This window comes from Arvicanthis niloticus, chromosome 1, assembly GCF_011762505.2.
Source record: "Arvicanthis niloticus isolate mArvNil1 chromosome 1, mArvNil1.pat.X, whole genome shotgun sequence".
Taxonomy (NCBI): domain Eukaryota; kingdom Metazoa; phylum Chordata; class Mammalia; order Rodentia; family Muridae; genus Arvicanthis; species Arvicanthis niloticus.
The window spans coordinates 74305762-74325516 of NC_047658.1; the positions used below are offsets into that span (position 1 = coordinate 74305762).

The window sequence follows — 19755 nt, forward strand, 5'->3', positions numbered from 1 at the left end:
TTTTCTTAAAGATAGAGCACAGGGGTAGGGGTGGGAAATGAGGGCTCCTGCTTTGAGGCCATCTCTAAGCTTTAAAAAGAGAAAATCCTGAGGGTTCTCCTGGAGATGGAATATCACTACCAATAAATTTGCGTTTCCCAAATAATCCTTTTAATCGTAACAATTATAATTTAACAGCTAAAGAATTATAAGAATAGTTATTTTATTTATACTGACAATGCAGGTAAGGAGTAACCTCCCACAGGTCAGTTCTGGCTCTTACCTGCTGGGTCTTTGCGTCAGTCTTCCTCCTTGGAACTTGTCTCAAGGTCAGAGCCTGAAGGTGGAACCACCTCAAACCAGTTCAGACGGAGATGTAAATATGCTAAATGGGTCCCAAGGAGGCCCCTACACATGACACACAAAACTTCTGGTTCCTGAAAGTACTGACTTTAAGATCACTGTTCCCTTCAAGTCCCAGGACAAGACAGGTAAGCCTGTCCTTCTCGACCTCCCACACCAACTCCCAGACAGAGAAGCTACAGAGGACCTTATATTTCCAACATCTGACACCCCAAAACCTCACAGGCTGAGGCCAAGAAAGCTGCTAATAACTGAACTGAGGGAAAGTAATGGGAACAGGAAAAAAGGAAGTCATGAAAGGAAGGGGGCCAGGTGATGGATTTATGTGGGAAGGACCATTGAGGCTTGGGAGGGGCAGGAACAGACTCACAAGAAGAACGAGGAAAAGAAGGATGGAATTGTGGCACAGAGAAAAGGACTTGTGAAGCCAGCTGCTGTGTTATACACCAGCAAAGATAGGGCCTCACCAAGGCCAGGAAAGGTCCGTGTCGCTGTGAGCCAGAAAACGGTTGCCTGGACAGGCCGTGACTTTGCTATTTCAATAACTAGGTAGTGTCCTAATTCTCAATTCTACACCTGCTGGGCTGCCTGTGATGTCATACATGCAGAGCTGTGATGGAGCCACCTCTTCATCACACAACATCTAACCCTTTCAAAATGCTTCCTCTTGTTCAAATGCCCTACAATACCTGCAAATGGAGACTTTAAAACTCAGGTGAAATGACTTGTCCGGAGTTATAATTCAAGCAAAAAACTGAGTAGAGATAAATTTTCCAATTTGGTCATCCAGTAGTCATCATCATCACTACCAAAATCAAAGGATGACTAAATGACACTAGACAATACAGAGATAGTGACTTGAGGGCACAACGAATGTCACCAGATTCATATTGTCTCCTCCTGTTGTGGTTTGGATGTGAAATGTCCCCAGCAAGCTCATGCTTGAACACTTGGACCCTAACTGGTGGCACTATCTGAGGAGGTTATGGAACTCTTTGGATGCTGAACCAAACAGGCAACCATAGGGCTGTAGGTGGGACTCGGCAGTGTAGGCCAGCTCTGCTGCCATGACTAGCTCTCTGTTTTCTTGTCTGCAGAGATATAGCAAGCCCGGCAACAGCCTCCAGCTATCATGAACTCCACCATGCCTTCTCTTCCACGATAAACTTTATCTCTCAAGCTGTAAGCCAGAATAAACCCTCTTCCTTTAGACTGTTTCTGCAAAGCATTTACTCAGTCACAATGAAAAGAAACAAATACATCTTTTTCACAAAGCCTTGGGAGGCAGATTTTGCTCACACTGGGTCTTGGGTCACCACATTTCTCTGTAGCGTCCCTATGGAGCCCTGTCAGGCATTCCATCTCTGAGAACAGTAATCAATTCAGAACTGGGAACCACTCACTCACTGCTTAGGTGACATCAAATACATTCAGGTGACATTCTCCATTCTTCAGGGGTGAGGCAATGTTACAGCTTCCTCGACTCTTAGGACTCTTAGGCTGGCTTGTCTGTACTGCCTTATTCTTTGGTAACAAGCTTAATCATTCTTTTTCTGATTGTTGTGCAGAATCTGCATGACTCCAGTGGTCAGGTGGTCATTTAATGTGTAGATACCAAACCTACAGAAGGAAAGCTTCTGGCCTGGGACTTCGGACTGGTGAGTAGGAACAGATGAGGTGACAGTACAGGAAAAAGTGAGCAGAATGAACACCTACCTGGTCTCTCTGATAATTCTATGACCTAAAAGCTACTCAGCAATATTTCCAAAATTTCCATCATAATAAGAACCATTTTTGATACTCTTTCCCTGGAAAACATGATTCTTTAATTTTAAGGCAAGCACAAGGAGTCTGGAGTTCAATAATGTTCCAAGTGACTCTTGCTTTCATGGGACATTGGGACTATACCTAGAAAATGACAGTTCTAAAATGGATGAAGCTGCTGAGCATCCTGGGAGAATAAATATTTACTATTCTAGAGGAGAAAGTACAGGCCAGAACCCAGACCTGTGAAGGTCGACATACTGCAGTCTGTGCCTGGGATCCATTCACTTTTGAAAAGCACTAGTGTACACGAAATATTTTAAAGCAAGAAAACTATGCTTCCACTGAATGGGCCACAATGGATAAAGTAGGGGTTCTGAAGGGATGAGGCTGAGAGCTTCCAGAAGGAAGCACCCTCTGAGCCAGACTTCTCTAGAACTCTAGAAAGGGAACATGTTTCAGATGAATATTAAGAGAAAATAGAATTCTAAGGAAGAAAAACAGTTTGAACAAATGAAAAGGAGCAGAAATCGCCTGTGTCCTCAGTACTCTAGAGGCTGAGGCGTAATACACAGTGAAAGCTCATTTTAAAAGAAAAGAAGGAAGGATGGGAGAAAAAAAGGAAGGAAGAAAGGAAGGGAGGGAGGGAGGGAGGGAGGGAGGAAGGGAAGGAGGGAAAAAGGGAGGGAAGGAGGGAGAAAGAGAGGGAAGGAGGGAGGGAGGGAGGGCAGGAAGGAGGAAGAAAGGGAGGAAAGGTGGTAAGGAGAAAGGATGGAAAGAAGGAAAAAGAAAGAAAGGAAGGAAAGAAGAAAGAGAGAGAGAGAAAGCAGAAGAAAAGAAAAAAGAAAAATCACTAGCTTTGGTGGTTACATAATAGTAGAAACTTGCACGCCTCCAAGAAAATGCTATGCTAAAAGAGTGGGCAGGCAAAAACAGGCAGGTGAAGGTGAGTGGATGGTTTGAAAACCCAGTACGGCAGTCTGATCACATTAGGGGAAAGAAAGGATGAGAAGTGGGCATGGAAACCTGAGATATCTGTGAGAATAGACCATGAAAGAAGAAGGAACAGGAGCCCTGCTCTTGCTTCCTTTCTGGTTATAAGCTATCCCGTTTCCAGGGCACTTCGTGACTGTATCTGGCCTGGAATCCAGAGGCATAACCCTATATGCCCACATCCTACCAAATACACCCTGAGACTTTTAACATTTCCCTTCTGTTCTGACCTCTTTCTAAACATCTAGTATCCTTCATTGGTTCAAAAGCCCTATCTGGAGTTGGGCATAGTGTCACAGGTCTGTAATCTCAGCAGTCAAGAGGCTGAAGATAAAGAGTTCCCGCCTAGCATGGGCTATACTGTTAGTTCAAGGCCAATCTGGGCTAATTAACAAGATTCCCTCAAAACAATGTAAAAAGTACAAGTTCTGTTTGTTCCCACATCAGAAACACCTTCTTTTCTTCATCAACAATTTCCTATAACCCAAAAGTGCCCCCCTTCATTTGACTGATTTATATTATTCTGTTCACTCACTCAGCTCTGTTTAAACATGTTTTACACAAAGAATATCTTCTGCTTTCTTACTTTAAATTGTCTTCCAACATTCTCTTTTTATTGACTTTCAGTTTTAATTCTTAGTACACACAAACATGTAAGATTATTCAATTCTGCTTGTGCTCTTTCCCTTTGCACAATAAACTTGCATGACCCCATGTGCCTCACACAGGTACCTAGCTCAAGACTTCTCTGGCCACTATTGTTTATTTTTAAATGATAGGGAGGAGGGGATTGTGAGCTCAACAACTCCAGGCCTATTCTGCAATCCCAAACCCAACTGCTTTTCTCTGTCCTCACTAGCTTAGAGCCTGGGTTCAAATGCAGATGTTATCCACTGTCAGTAGCTGTGGAAGAATGTAAAATTACAAAGATTGACACTTTGTAACTCTCCAGTGTAGCTTCAATCCCTTTCTCCCTGTTCTCCTATCTGCTCTTCAACAGCACCCTATGTTTCCTTCTTTTTAAATTATTCATTTATTTTTATTTCATGTGTGTGAGTGTTTTTGTCTGAATGTATGTAAGTGCACTGCATGTGTACAGTGCCTGTGGAGGCCAGAAGGGGGCGTCAGTTCTCTGGAACATGAGTCAGGATGGTTGTGAACTGCCATGTAGCTTCTGGCAACCGAACCCCAACTTCTGCAAGAGCAACAAGTGATCTTTACCACTGAGCCATCTCTCCAGCCCCCATATTTCCTTCTTAAAGGTGTGACCCAGTTGGTAAATTGCTAGGAGCAAAGGACCTCAAACCCAACTCAGACTTAAGTCAGAATCTCACTTTACCAAGATACCTGGGCGAGTCCCTTTATACAAAAGCGTCTGTAAAATGCTGGTACACAGGACAGAACTCTCTATTCTGCTGTTTGATGAGTTCATACTGGAGGCAGTTTTTAGTCTCCACTTTTTGCATATGTTCTTCACCATGTGAGCCTCCTCAGCTGCTGAAGTCCTAAAGCAGCTTAATTTCTACCCCTTCTACTTAGGGCCTGGTTTCTCCCTTGACTGCCAATGAAACCTTGTATCAGTTCCTACAGCTTTACCCAGACGCTTGGAAAAATTAAAAGTCCTCCAGTCATTTTTAGTTCTAAATCAGTCAGTCTCCCATAATGACCAATCTCATACTTAAGACAAATCTCTCTTTTTTTGTTGTTGTCTTTGTTGTTGCTATTTTAAAAACATTATTTTAATTTTTTTGTTTAAAAGTGTTTTATGCAATACATTTTGATCATATTCCTCAACTCCTCTGAGATCCTCCCCAGCTTCCTATTCACGCAATTTTTATCTTAATTCCCTTTTAAAAATACATAAATAGAAACCAACAAACAGAAAGAAAAAAAAAGCAAAAGAAACAAAAAAGCACCTCCTTTTGAGAGAGAGAGAGAGAGAGAGAGAGAGAGAGAGAGAGAGAGAGAGAGAGAGAGAGTCGGTTTTATGCTTGCTACTACTCTTTGACATGGATTCTGCCATCAAGTGTAGTTGCTATACACAGTGACACTATTGAAGGAAAATGATCTTTCACTTTCCTGGCAGGTATCAATTGCAAACGGTCTCTTGGTTAGGGGTGGGGCTTTCTGGCCATTCTCTTCTGTTGGGAGGTGGTGTGTTTTGAACCTGAGCAGGCCTTATGTGTGATGCCACAGTCTCTGTGAATCCTTACCTGCACCAGCCCTGTCGTGTCTGGAAGATGCTGTTTCCTTGGAAACACTCATTTTATGGCTCTTACAGTCTTTTCCTTTTCTGCAGAGATCTCTGAACCTTGAGAGGAGAGGTCTGATAAAGACATTCCTCTTAAGACTGAGTGTCCCAAAGTCTCTCACTCTCTACACACTGTCTAGTTGTGGGTCTCTGTGTTAATTACCATCTACTGTGAAAGGACCTTCTCTGATGAGCTGTGAGCAATGCTCTAACCTATGGGTGTATGCCATTAGGAGTCATTTGTTGCCATGCTCCTTTAACAGAATATTATTAGTAAGGTTTTCTTTAGAGCCCATGGCCTATGCAGTCTCGGGTTCTTACCATTTTGCAGTGTCAGGTATATGTTCCATCTTGTTTCTCCTTCCCCACCCCAAGATAATTCCAACCAGAAGCCTAAGCTAAATGGAATTAGGGAGATGGGACAGGAGACATCACAACACAGATTCAAATGGCTTTGCTTTCTCACATGGTACTGGTGCAACTGGCCACCTTGGCCTCTGATTGCTGTATTGGTCTTCAGGTTTCTCGTGGGGATGGTGGTGGACCATGATCTTGGTGGTGTTCATGGGCACTTATCCAAGCCCCCCAGCATAAATATAGCAGAAGACTGCCTGGTCTGGCCTTAGTGAGAGAAGATGCACCTAACCCTCGAAAGACTTGAGGTCCCCAGGGAAAGGGGAGGCTTGGAGGGGGGAGATACCCTCTTGGAGACAAGGGGGAAGAGGAATGGGATGAAGAACTGTGAGGGAGCAGGTACCAAAAAAGGGGGTTCACCACTGTAGCACCTCCCTTCCTTGACATGTTTGTCACAGGCTTCTGTTTTTCACTATGACCCCTCTGCCTAGCGTCTTCTAGCAGGAATCCCGCTTGGACAGGAGACCCTTGAAGACAACTGTGATGTTCATTTTCTCCTCTCCATATCTGGGCTACCGGAAGCATGCTCTTCTGCTTTTAGTGGCTTAAACATCCTCTTCACTTAGCCATCAGGCTATACCCATATCCCTTTTCCTAGAGCCTTCTTTCATACAGGTCAAATACTAGACGTGTTGGCCCTTTAGGTTCTCAGGGACACAATTTTCCAAGTGATCCTTGAAAGTCCCTCCTGAGGGGTGTAGATGAAGCTCACTTGAGAGAGTATTGCATGCCTGTAGTGTCAGCACTCAGGAGGTACAGGGAGGAAGATCACCATGTTCTGCTACCTGACCCTGCTAGCCTCATGGCCACATCATAATTCAAAATGCTTTTATTCAATTTCAAAAGTTCCCAAAGCAGTAATCCTCTGCATCAGCTATATGTATGAGTTACTGCTCTTTTGAGTTCCTTATGTCCTGTGATAATGAACAATGATGAAGAATTGAAATCTTTGGTTTTGCTCCTGGTGCTTGATCATGTTGATAGTAACCCTAATTAAGACAATCACAGTGCCTGCCTGACTGACTGACTGACTGCTCGCCTGCCTGCCCTGTCTGCCATTATGTTTCCTGCCATTATGGTCATAGACCATAACCCTCTGGAACGATGAACCCCGGATTAAAGACTTTCTTTTAAAAGTAACTTTAGTCTCCCTCAACACCATTGGAAGTCCAGCAGTCTCAACTTACCGAGACCCCAGGGAGCTCCGGCCACCAACCAGAAGCATACACAGGCTAGTCCAAGGCTCCTGGCACAATTATAGCAGAGGTCTGCCTGGTCAGACCTTAGTGGGAGAAGATGTGCCTAATCCTCAAGAGACTTGAGGCTCCAGGAAAGGGGGAGGGTTAGTGGGGGGACACCCTATTGGAGACAAGGGGGAGAAGGAGTGGGATGAGGAACTGTGGGGGGTGGGTACCAAGATGGAGGGACAACGACAGGAATGTAAATAGATAAAATAATAAAAATTGAAAAAATAAAATAAAATTGATAAAAAGTTTGGTCATGATGTTTGGTGGCAGTAATACCAAAGAAACTAAGGTATCTCTGTCCCCTCCCAACAAATCTAATGTAGCCCAGTCTGGCCTCCAATCCACTAGGTGTCCAAGAATGACTTTGAACTTCTCATCTTCCTGCCTTCATCTCCCAAGTGCTAGAATTACAGACATGCACCCCGACATCCAGTTTTATGTGGTGCTGAGGACTGAACCCAGGACTTTGTGCATGCTAGGCAAGAGTTCTACCAACTGAGCCACGTGACCGCAATGCAAAGTTGAAACGTATAAGTTCCCTTTACCAGTCTGAATGCCTACGCATTTATAGCTTTCAAAGGCATTCAAGGTATTTGTAAAATTTTCCTACCTCCATAGAGTGTCCATAAAGTCTGATGTTAAAGGACCATTTTTCTGATTAAATGATAGAAATACACAAGCACTTACCAAAAGAGAGTATTTCTAAAGTCCTCCAGGAAATAATAAACTCAAATACCAACTGTTTTAAATGTGCTACTCAAATATAACATGTATAAAATGTGTACTCAAATAAAACCTCTGTATGTATATATGTATGTAATAGTCCACTTGGGTGTGCTTTCTCTAACCTCTAACAGATCTACTGGTCAGTAAGCTAACATTCCTCATCCTATCAGGGTTGCTGTTGCTGTGATGAAACACCAGGACCAAAAAGCAAGTTAGGGAAAAAAGGGTTTATTCAACTTAGACTTCCTCATCACTATTTATCATTGATGGAACTCAAACAGGGCAAGAACCTGGAGGTAAGAGCTGATGAAGAGGTCATAGAGGGTGCTGTTTACTGGCTTGCTCTCCATGGCTTGCTCATCCAGATTTCTTATAAAACCTGGGACCATCAGCCCTGGGATAGCGCCACCCACAATGGGCTGGTTCCTCCCCCATCAATTACTAATCTAAAAATATGCCCTACAAACTTCTCAATTAGTTCCTATTTTACATCCGTGTATATGTGTGTGTGTGTGTGTGTGTGTGTACATGTAAGAGTGTATGTTATAAGTGTATATGGTTGTGTGAGTGTATAAGTGTATGTGAGCATGTAATTGTGTGTGTGACTGTGTGTATATGCCACTGTGTGTGAATATGTATATGATTATATGTATGTATGAGTGGGTGTATGTATTGTCTGTGTTTGTGTGTATATGTATGCATGTGTATATGTGTATGAGTGTGCATATATATGTGTAACCTGAGTTTGTGTGTATGAGTCCATGTGTCTATGTGTATATGTGTATATATATTGTGTATGTATGTGTCTATGTGTGTGTTTGTTTGTTTACTGTGTAAGTGTGTGTATGTGACTGCGTGTGTGCCTATGTGTGTACAAATGTGTATATGAGTTTGTGTCTTTGTATATGTGTGTGACTGTGTATGACTGTACATGCCTATGTGTGTGTGAATGTGTATATGAGTGTGTGTGACTATGTGAATGTATGTATGCATCTGTGTGTGTATATGTATGTGTGAGTGTGTGTGTGCACGCATGTATGTGTGTCTGTGTGTGTAAGTGTATCTGTGTTTGAATGTGTGTATGTGTGTGTGATTGTGTGACTGTGTGTGACTGTGTGTGTGACTATGTGTGTGCCTATGTGTGTGTGAATGTGTATATGAGTGTGTATGTATGAGTATGTATTATGAGTGTGTGAATGTGTATATGAGTATGTGAGTGTGTGTGTATGTGTCTGTGTGTATGTGTATATAAGTATGTGTGTGCATATGTGTATGTGTGAGTAAGTGAGTATATGTATGTCTGTGTGTGTATGGATGCATTTGTATGTGTGTGATTGTGTGTGTGCAGGTGTATGTGTGCATGTGTGTGTGCGTGTATGTGACTGTGTGTGTGTTTTACTCAGGCAGTCATGGCTGCTCTGTATCCATCACTGCAGCAGCCACCTGGTGTGCAGAAGACAGAATGTCCCAGCACTCCTCCCCACCCTCTCATGGACTCTTGATTTTTTTTTAACCTCCCTAAAACTATCTTTAAGATTTTATCATAGAAAAGCCAAGAAAAGCCAATAATTTGCTGCATTAGATTAGATTAGATTAGATACCCTAAGCAATTCATTAGATATAATTAAACTTTACTAAATTACCCTTGATGTATTTCATAAAAATTTTGTCCAATCAGAATAAAAGTGCTCAGCCTTCCATAGGTTTAGCTTGTATAGGTAAAATGTTACTGCTATGAATGCATGAGAGATTGGATACGGGCCAGTGAGCTTGTAGAGCGGTGTTAGCAACCAGGCTGACAGCTGAGCTGTCTCCGGTTTCCACAAGGTGGCATGAAAGAACCTGCGCTCACACATAGACCCACACGAAATAAATAAATAAATAAATAAATAAATAAATAAATAAATAAATATTTAAAAAATTGAACACGTCCTGTGTGGTTCCTGGAGATCTGTCAATGTTTCAGTTCACCAGTCTTGATGGTGCTTTGTCAGATGTTAGGTAGCAAACAGTATAATGTTATCAGTGATAATTTTGGTTATCATTTGCAGCGGTTACTTGGCTGGAACCTTACTTTTAAAGTTGAATACAACATACTCTAAGCCAGTGATTTTTTTTAAATTTTTTAATCTTTTTTTATGTTTGAGTGTTTTGACTGCATGTATGTCTGTGTATCACATGCATGCAGTGCCTGTGGAGGCCAAAAGAGGACAGAAGATCCTCTGAAAGAAAAATTAAAGCTGGTTATGAGCCATCATGTGGGTATTAAGAATTGAATCCTAGATCCTCTGAAAGAGCAGCCAGTGCTCTTAACAGCTGAGACATATCACCAGCCCCATAAATTAGGGATTTCACATGGGGTTGACCATCAAACTTGTACACGAAGTTTATTAAAATACAAATGTTAAAAATTTCTGCACACATTGCCTTTGATAATGCATATTCCATGATCGGTAAGGAAGGCATTCTTGTCAGAACAACCTAAGACAGGCTCAGTCTTGTTAACGAAATAAAAGGGGAGGAGAGATGGAGAGCCTTTGGGGCTGCTTAGCAAGAAGCTGACATTGGCCAAGGACAAGGAAGTAGGCTTCAAGCAGGAATCTGACATTAGGCTAGAACAAAGAAGTAATTTCAGGTAGGAGTCTAAATTGTAGGCTACAACAAAGAAGTAATCTCAGGCAGGAATCTAAATATTAGGCCAGAACAAAGAAGTAATTTCAGACAGGAATCTAAATTTTAGGCTAGAACAAGGAAGTAGGCTTCAGACATGAAAATGACCTTGGGCTAAGACAGGGAAGTAGGCTCGGATACTTTGGTCACCCTGATAAGCCTTTAGAAACAGTGATCACGGGAGTGTTCATGTAACTGGATTTAATGCCTTGCTTTTTCTTTAACTATTTGTGTTTATTGTCTTGCTTGTTCCTTGACTATTTGCATCTATTGTATTGCTAGTCCCTCAACTTAGAACTGACCTTAATACATGCATGTAATCAAAATGGTATAAAAGCATAAATGAAGAAGGGGTATAGGAGAGGGGGTCCTAGGGAGGGGAAATGGGGAAAGAGGATGGCATCTGTATTTTAAATAAATAAAATATCCAATTAAAAAATAAAAATTGAAAAACAAAACAAAAACAAATCCTGCACACAAGAGGTATAGCCTAGAGGATTTAAGTGTGAGGTCATCATTAACTACAAGCAACCTAAGCTATGTGAGACCTTTTCTCAAAAAGATAATAATGATTAAATTTAACTTAGTACAACTGCTTAGTGTAGGCGCCCTATCTCTTGACTTACTATTTTACTATAGACTCAGTGATGATGATATATCATTTTACATTATGACTCCAGAATTATAAATGCTTCATCTCCTAATTTTCCCTCTATGTTTGTTCATTTATATAAGTTAGCTGTAATATTAACTGCCTCTTTTCAAAATGGTGACAATTATTAACAGTGTAGCTATGTCTTCTAAAGCATTTGGAGGGAGAGCCCAGCTTTGCTTCAGCATGCAACAAATTCCTTATTGACTATTTCTATAACAGGATCTCATCAGATCAGCCCTTAAGAAATCATTAGCAACTAACCTAAATCGCTGGAGTTTCTTTCATCCTCGGATAGATTTTCTTTTATTGCATTTATTAATTTCTTTCAGGGGTCTTCAATCAACCACAGGTTTTATTCTTCCTGTCTTCAACAAAGACAGTCTTGAAGCTACAGAAAATGTTTGTACGTGTACTTTAAACAACTGGTACTTTAATCAGTACCTCTTAGGTTTCTGATCTAATTGCTTAAGTCACTTTAGGACAGGATCAGTAGGCTGAGTCAGAATTTCCTGAACTCTTCTGAGTAAATAAGCAGATGGGTCTGTAGTATTTCTAATCTGAGATCAGCACACACACACACACACACACACACACACACACACACACACACACAAAGAATTAATTACATAGAACTGAAAGAACCAATAAGAGATGATTATAGCAATTTGTCTAAAATATTTTTGGTGTCTTTATGTCATGTCTAGCTATACAAGGGAGCTAGGTTATCTATAACCCATTACATTCAAACACATACCCTCTTTGGTGCTGATGTTGAAACCAGGCCCTCATGCAAGCATTCTAGGCACACTTTCTATCACTGAGCTGTCTGCCAGACTGAAGCCATACAACTTAGTAGACTTTGCCTTTCTAAACTGAAATAGAACTTTCTTTAGGTGAAACTTATTCTCCCTGCTTGATCTTTTAAAAAGTCAGCAATTCTTTATTAATCATTCTCACTGTAAAGATTTATTTATTACTTTATGCATATGAATGTTTTGTCTGCATGTGTGTATGTGTGTATAGAGGATGGAAGATGGTGTTGGATCTGCTAGAAATGGACCAACAGATGGTTGTGAGCTTCTGTATGGATGCTGAGAACCAAATGAGAGTCATAAGCTGCAAGAATAGCAAATTCTCTTAACCACTGAACCACGCCTCCAGCCTCAATAAATTTTGTTTTAATAGCAATATAGTAGTTTTCATAGTTCAAATAATGGTTGCTTTCCTAAGTATGAGTGGGGGGAGTGTTATTTACCAGAACATGGGCAATATATCAGTAACTACATCACTAATGAGAGTGGCATCCCAGCAACCAGCAACTGCAGAAAAATCCACAGTGTGTGATGAGTTGCCACAAGCCCCTTTGCCTTACATGAGGAAGTGGGAACAGAGCCAATATTGTGCAAGTGACACAGCTGCTGAGTCAATGGTTGCAGAGGCCATGTCTCTTCTAGATGACATATTTTGAGTCACTCCTCTACGTCCTCTGGCTCTCACATGCTGTTCCTACAGTGTTCCCTGAGCTGGAGGAGAGTTGATACAGATGTTACAGATGCCCTGTTGAGGGCCAACCATTCTGTCATCGTCTGTCTGGCCAGCTGTGGACTTCTGCAATAGCCACTGCAAAAGTGACACGGGATGACAACAGCACAAATCTATGGGGATAAAAATAAATATTTAGTAGGTTTGTTACTGTGCCCATATAGCAAAACAATGCTTTTGTTCTCCCAGAGGCTTGTGACATCCACAGCTACAGACTCTCGACCAGGTTTATAGCAGCAGCTATGAGTTTCCTGGCCTCTACAGACACTGCCAATTAAACATACAAATTTTTAAATTCATATTAGAGGAAACATGCACTGTTTGTCTTCTGAGCCTGAGGTATCTTGCTTTGCATAATATCTTCCTGGTCCATCCATTTTCCTGTAATTTTCATTATTTCATTTTTCTTTTCAGCTGAATAAAATTCTATTATATCCATCATCAGTTGATGGTCATTTATAATGCATGAGTCTTTAGATTGGCAGTTTAGAGCAGTACAGTCTTTCTCATCTCCTCTAATATCCTTCACTGGAAACGGAAAGGCATGATTCCAATTGTTGGTGTTGTTCTGCATCCCAGTGGCTGCAATGCAGTTGAGCAGCTTTCCTGATGTGATCTTTTCTGCAAAGTTAGTTAGAAATGTTACTTATATGTAATGAGCCCATCTGCTGTCAAGTATCTGTGTGTGTGTGTGTGTGTGTGTGTGTGTGTGTGTGTGTGTGTGTATGTGTGTATGATGTATGTGTGGTGTGTATATGTTGTATATGTATGATGTGTGTGTTTGTGTGTGGTGTATGTGTTGTATGTGTGTGCTATGTAGGTTTGTGTGTGTGATGTGTGTGTAGTGTGTGTGTGGTATGTATGTGGTGTATGGATTTGTGTGTGTGTTGAATGTGTGTTACATGTGTGTGCTGTGGGTTTTGTGTGTGTGTTCTGTGTTCTCTGTGTGTATTGTATAGATTTGCACACATGAACACAGTGCCTTTGAAGGCCAAAAAAAGGTATCAGATCCTCTGCAACCACTGTTTTAGGTAAGTTGTGAGCTGTCTCAACTCCAGATGAGCCATCTTTCCAGTCCCTCAAAGAATACTGTAAATATTTCAAGATCTTTCAACATCTTGCTATGATCCACTGACATGGCTGACTGATGAGATTTTTGCAAGACGACTCACATCCAAATCAAGAATGAACATTACTTCAGTAAAGGCTACCCCTTAGGCGTGATCTGGCCTGAAACACAATGACTAAGACTGCCCTTCTGAGAGGTGTAAAAAGATTAAAATACAGAAGATCTGTACAGCTTAAATGTGGCCAGCACCCAGATAAGGCAGCAGATAAACCATCATATCATAAAGGATGGCATGCTAACCTTGTTTTACTTTGGTCCACCATTCTGCACCTCTTTAGAGGTGCTCATAGCCTACAGGAGACTCCAAGCTTATCCAAGAGTCTTATCAAGACTCTAGACTTGACTATCCCTCCGTCTTTTCTCCAGCTATATGTGTGTTGTTTCTCAAATAGGGAATGCTTCACTATTCCAAAAGCCACTGGCTGCAACATTTTCTTCCTATTTCAATTCCCTCCTCTGCTTTACTCTTTTCTTTTTACTTTATGAACTACTTTAAAACTGCAATCTGTCTTGTTAGTAATGTAAAACAAACTTCTTCCATTGGTTCAGCAGGGAGATTTCCTTGAAGTGAGCAAAAGTTTCTTAAACAGGGGACAGAAGAGGCAATCCATCCTAGCATGCCCCATACTTAACTATCTGAATGGCAGTAGACTGTGGCTAAAATTAAATTTTCTGATGCCTAGGCCTAAAGATGTAGCTCAATTGGTAATACTTTCCAATATATGATAATGATGTAATAATGATATGTAGGGAGTTCTGGGTTAGATTCCCCAGCACCAAGTGAGATGGGAAGGGTTAGGTATAAAGGCAAAAGAATGGGCCAACCTAGGCTACATAGCAAGTTCCAGGACAAGGTAACTACATTTTGAGACCTCACTCAAACAACATCAGAGGGGGGAGGGAGAGAGAGAGGGGAAGAGAGAGAGAGAGAGAGAGAGAGAGAGAGAGAGAGAGAGAGAGAGAGAAGAGGATGCCCAACATAAATAGATATTGCAGTTAAATCTTAAGGAGAAAGTTCCTTGACCTTGGCTTCTATCTTCAAGACCAAAAACTAACAGAGGATTTAGGGCAGCTAGGTTGGTTCCATGACCTAGCTACTGTGAATTGTATCACAACAAACATCTCTTTAGAGCCCTTCAGATAGATACCCATAAGTGGTATAGGTAGATCTTATGCTAAAATGTCATATGTAGATCGTATGACATGAAAGAAGCAAATCTGTCCACAAGAGTGAAAGGGATCACCAGAAAGTTGAGAGGAACACCATCAAGGTACATTATACACTTGTTCCAGTTTTATTCCTGCAGCTGTGAGGAAAATATCCTGACAAAAAGTGGCTTAGGGGAAAAGGGCTTATTTGACTTAAGATTCCAGGTACTAGTCCATTACTGAGGGGAAGTCAATACAGGAGCTCAAGCAGCTAGTTACTCCACTTCCTCAATCAAGAGCAAAGAGAGAAAAATGCAGCCAGGACTGCCTGCTCTTAGCTAGCTTTCTTCTCTCACACTGTTTAAGATCTCCTGCCTAGGGAATGGCTCTGCCTACAGTGGGCAGGGTCTTCCTAAATCAATTAGCAATGAAGAGAACCAACACACACACACACACACACACACACACAGGTTAACCTGATCTAGATGATTTGTCCTTAAGACTCTCTTCTCAGATGATTCTAGTCTATGTCAACTTGACAGTTAAAACTAACCAGCACAATACTTGTATAAAATACCATATGAAGCTCATATAAACATAAACATATGTCATTTTTTAAAAAGTAGTCCAGGTTAACATTTCTCACAGAAACCTCCGGGGGGGGAGGGGGGAAGATTTACCAGATGGTAAATTAACATTCTTGCTGCACCTATGCAAATAACCTCACCAAACCTAATGAGGCCAGACTCATTTTGTGATTAAAAAAAAAAAAATCTTTGAGATGCTTTTTCTAAACAATCCAAAATGGGGAGACTATAAAGAAAAAAAATTGTGGTTAAGTGAGAAATTGTGTGTTGTCATTCTAGGGCAGCTGGGCTGTCTGATTCTGATTCAGGGAAGCTAAGCTGTTCTGCAATTTGTGAATAACTGACAGCAACTGAGTCTTGTCCATAGAAATGCAAATGACTTCTGTCCAGTGGGGGAAAAAAACAAAAAGTCTGCTCAGGCTCAAATTGTACATTCGTTTTAATGTTCCAGATCTCTGACTGTGTCTTTCTTGGGAGTCTCCTCTACCCAGGGTTTGACATTCCATAGGTCTCCTTTTTAAAGCGGTGATTTTTACATCTGTCATGGTTTTGCCTAAAATGTATCTTTTAGTATCTAGTTTGAACTAAGCCACTTATTTTCTGTCCTGTGTGTCTTTGCCTTTGTCTCTACCACAGGTAACTTAACAGACTTGAAGATAATGCTGTTAGACATTTTTTTAAAAATTTTTCCAGACAGGGTTTCTCTGTATAGCCCTGGCTGTCCTGGAACTCACTCTGTAGACCAGGATGGCCTCAAACTCAGAAATCCGCCTGCCTCTGCCTCCCAAGTGCTGGGATTAAAAGCGTGTGCCACCACCACTTGGCGCTGTTAGACTTTTAAGGCAGCCCAGATTCGTAATTTTCCTAGCAACTTAGCACAGAATTTTTTAGCACTTTATGGTATCTTTCCTGCACAGCAGTCACACAGTGCATTTTCTGCTTTTGTTATTAAGAGGGCCTGACACAGCTCAGCAAACATTGTCCTGGTCATTAAACTCCTCTTAACACAACTTATGTACCCCAAAAATACACAAAAGTGAAGCATTCAAACGTAAGGCCCTCTTATTCTTCAAACGCTCAATGACACACTCTATACGATTCTAAACTCATTCTATGTTTGTCAAACATTGAGCTCTGCTTGTACCTAAATGGCAGATAATATGATAGATCGTATTTTCCTCAAAGAGGTCCAATCCATTCTCTTCTTCTTTTGGTGATGTGTACCCAGTAAATCGACCCCTGCTTTCTTTATAAAATAGAATGTTTTGCCGACAGTGGTGCCACATGCCTGAAGGCAGAGCTCTGTGAGTCTGAGGCTAACCTGGTCTACATCACAAGTTTGGAACTAGACAGAGAAAGCTACACATGAGACCCTATATCAAAAAAATAAAAATTATAATTCTTGCCTTTAAAATAAAAAAGGCATACTTCACAGCCAGTTGATAGCTTTATCTTTTAAAGCACATCTGCAGCAAGCGCTAAACCTCTCCTACACGTCGGAAATGTACACTGGGACAATTATGCCTGGAACTCAATTATGCCATCCTCAGCAGAAGAATTTCTGTGACACCCAGCGCCCCCCCCCCCCTCCACTGGGCTGGAATGCGCTACTAATCAGGCCTCATCTTGTTTTGATTTTTCTTCAGTAGTCTTGGATAGCTACCTCTTTTGGCCACCTCTATGATGTCACCCTTGTTAGGGGTGGATACAGAAACAATTTTTCATGCAGTCCAGGCTGGCTTCAGACATATTAAGTAGGCAAGAATGGTCTTGAAGTCCTGATCCTCCTGCCTTTCTGCCAAAGTGCCACTACACCTATGATATTAAATTAAACAGAAAAAAATGGAAATATATAGTATCCTCGATGTGGTTCATAACCCTTTTCCTAAGGCCAGGTGTTTTCCAGAATGTGTCTGCCTTCTGACAACAATCTTAGGGGCTTCGAGTGCTGCTGTTGAGCTTCCTCTAAGCATTTCAGTACTTTTCCCCATCAGGTTGCTGCTCCTACTGAATTCTGACTAAGCCAAGCAATCCATGCAACTGGCACTGTAGACGGTGTCTGTTACGACAAGCTGTTCAGGTGGTTGTGACCCAACAATGTCTGTAAGATGCACAGCTCTTGAACAGACACAAGGCTCTGACTTATAGTCTGCCCTACCCTCATATCCACTGCCAGGCATGTGACACACCAGCTCATAACCTGCTCATAACATTCCAACTAAATCACCTTTTCTGCAGCTTTACGCTCCAGTCTAAGTCCGCACTGTGGTGCTAATGCATGCATACATACAATGAATGGATACCACGTCTCTTACTATAAGATTTAATCACACGCAAAAGCAATCCTTAAACAGTTTTTAAAAGTAAATACACATTTATATACTCCTTTCCTTCTGTATCTTCTCCTAAAAACATTCACAGTTTGCAAATAATCTGATACATCTCGCTCGCTTTTATTTTTGTTCTGCTGCTGCCTCTGAGTTTGTGTGTCCTGTGCTCTGGGCACACTCCAGTCCCCTTTCCTAATGTCACATTATTACAAGCAGACGTCCCAATTGGAGGTATCATAAAAATGTCTATAAAAATGTTCTATACATTTGGGGTGGGGGTTTCTGATGTCATTGGTGAGGTGAACCTCCCTAAATTAGCTTGCCTTTCTTCTTCATGCACCATATTCAGAGGCCTGTAGTAGCGTCTTCATAACTGAAATAGCTGGTTCTGTGCTTCAAGATGCGAAAGTAAGTGGGACATTTGGTCTGACTGACTTACTACTGCTAACAGTTCTGCAGTCTTTTATATTAAAACTATAGAGAAGTACTGAGTAACTAGCTATGAGTTAGGAAAACGTAAAGAATAACCCAACTCTTTCTCCATCAAACAATTTACGTGAATTATAACCTGGCTCGCTGTGGTGCTTCAGCTTATTTTTAACTTTTTCTGTATTTACTGAATCTTTTCAATCTTTTTTTAAAACCCCATTTCCTCTGCTTTCAGGAAATTTCAATTACCTTTATAGCTTTAATATTTTGCCATCTTCAGATAAAATTTACATTTATTTTGTTATTGTTGTTTAACCCAAATTATAATTACTTGTGTGTGTGAGACAGACAGACAGACAGACAGACAGACACCAAGACAGAGACAGAGAGACAAAGACAGAGAGACAGAGACAGACAGAGAAGGCTTCACTCCCTGTGTAGCTCTGGCTTCCTGAAATTTGCTATGTAAACCAAGCTGGCCTTGAGCTCACAGAACTCACTTTTTTCTAATGAGTCAAATTTTGTATTTGATAATTTCTTGTATTTGAAGTACTCTTTAATGGCATCCTTGGCCTGGAATTCTTTGATGTTCTCCTTAACCACTGTGCAACTATAGCCAACCACTGTGTTAGTTCCTCCTCTCCATCACTGCTGCAAAGGCCTACCCGGCTCTCTACTTCCTCATTGTCATCAGTCTTAATTGGGTTGATTCAGTGCTCAGCACAAGAGGCCTTGACAAGGCAGGCACATATAGGCTCAAGGATGGATGCAAGCCTGCAAAGATGGGCTTTGCAGATGTCTACGGCTTTGATAGCTTTGTGAATTCCATGTGCTAGGCCATCACAGATGAGGGCTGTCTTGACCACAGCTTATAAAGCAGTATTAATATCCATCACACCTCCAGCAGCAATGGCCGTGGGTGACAGGTGAATACATGTGAGCCTTTGCCTGTGTGACTCAACTGCAGCAGGAAGAAGAAGCAGAATCCGCCTCCCTTTCCCCTCCTCCAGCTTAATTCTCCACATTAGTGTCTTAGGCAAAACATATGAGGCTCCTCATCTGTCCTCCAGAAAACAAAAGTTGTGAGGGTATGGGAAGAGTCATAAGCAAATACCCAGTCCTCATTTGCTTAGACAGGTTGGAAGTGTGGGCCCATGTTAGAAATTAATAAGGAAGCCTTGGAAAAACAAAACTCCCCACAGTAACAAGGGTCAGTGTGTTTAAGGGTCTGTCCAGGTAATAGGTTTCACAGTTTAAGGACCATGGTGATACGTTTGGACCTTCTGGACCTGCTTCACTCCCCCCGTCCTAGATCAAGATTCTAATGATTCTGGTGAAATAACAGGGACCTGGAGCAAGGATAAGGAAAGTCAGATTTATAATGGACTCTCAGAGCACTGGCAGTGGGGTGGGAGTGAAATCGAGCTTCAGGAACAGCAATTCCTAGTGACAGAATAGCAGTTGCTATGACATTCTAAGTGCAGTCATCTCGAAGCTAAGCTCAGTCAAGAGGCTCTGCCCAAGCAC

At 41.5% G+C, this 19755-nt stretch overlaps 1 pseudogene; it reads right to left on the bottom strand.

Moving 5' to 3' along the window:
- Nucleotides 1–7073: 7073 nt before the first annotated feature.
- LOC117714678 (small ribosomal subunit protein eS12 pseudogene) lies at nucleotides 7074–19148 on the bottom strand (annotated as a pseudogene).
- Between the last annotated feature and the right edge of the window lie 607 nt (nucleotides 19149–19755).